The following is a 1,390-nucleotide window of genomic DNA, read 5'->3' as shown; positions in this document are numbered from 1 at the left end:
TTACTGCTATGTACAAAATGAAATTGACATTGTTCGGTATGTGCAATTTAGTCCGCCTCCGTGGTATAATGCTTGGGTGTTTAGTTACCGTACTGGAGGTCCCAGGTTCGATTCCCAGGGGGGGGGGGGTGAAAATAAATATTAATGATTTTACACAAATATTTATTCAATACTACCCTGGACCCTGATAATGGTCCCTGAAAAGCAGGAGTGTTCGCCTTGCCTTCATGTAAGTAACGATCAATATAACACTGCGTCAATAGGATGCAGTGCCCTATGCACCATTGGTTCTGGGTAAGGGTTAGAAGAAGATGTAATGTAGTAAATATTACAAAAAAATGATGTTTTTAATCCACGTATTAAGCTTTTTCAATATTGCATTTCATGATCGACAAAGACATAAATAATAGCCTTTATTAGAAGTACATAATTATAAAAGTGGTAGGTAATTTTATACAAGTTTTTAAAATGACGTTAAATAACTTTCCCAAGAGGTCTATTTAAACTTTCTTTGAAGGTTCGTCGAAAATATGTATTTTAATTTAGATTAATTTAACAAATCGTCAAATACTGTTTCAACTTATTTTCCCGTTAAATTGTTAAATTAAATAAAAAGTAATTAATTAAACAACTTAATATCAAAGAAAATTTCTATCACCGAAAGCTGAAATTAATAAACTTTGAAAGAAAAACAACAAACAAATCTGGTCCAAATTTTCGTTTTGTGGATTATTCAGTACCTAATTTAGCGAAAAACTTATCTTATGTTTATTCTCGACTGTTTTTTTTTTAACTGATACAAAACCTGTCTTTTGATTGACTTCAGCAACACTGGATTGTCACCTTTGGTTGAATTCGGCAACCATATATTGCCACTTTGGATTGAGTTCAGCAATACTGGATTGTAACTTTTGGATGACTTTAGCAATAATAGATTGCCACTTTTGATTAACTTAAGCAACACTGGACCTTTGGTTGACTTCAGCAAAAATAGATTGTCACTTTTAATTAACTTGAGCAACACTGGACCTTTGGTTGACTTCAGCAACAATAGATTGTCACTTTTGATTAACTTCAGCAACACTGGACCTTTGGTTGACTTCAGCAACAATAGATTGCCACTTTTGATTGACTTCAACAACACTGGATTATCACTTTTAGTTGACTTCAGCAACACTGGATTGCCAGCTTTGGTTGACTTCAGCAACACTTCCATAATGTTCACCCTGGACTCGACCCTCCTGAATGGATGTTATTTACTTCATTATTTCAGCTTCTTGTTTAATTATTTATACTTCATGTACAGGAAAGACATAAGTACATTGGCTGGTTTATTGCTAAAAACCAATATCTTCCAACCACCTAAAACAGACTAGTGATAATGATCCAA

This window comes from Brachycentrus maculatus, unplaced genomic scaffold, assembly GCF_059751285.1.
Source record: "Brachycentrus maculatus isolate JH-2025_06_01 unplaced genomic scaffold, ASM5975128v1 h1tg000361l, whole genome shotgun sequence".
NCBI classification, from domain to species: Eukaryota; Metazoa; Arthropoda; class Insecta; order Trichoptera; family Brachycentridae; genus Brachycentrus; species Brachycentrus maculatus.
Note: the sequence above shows the minus strand (reverse complement) of the source record.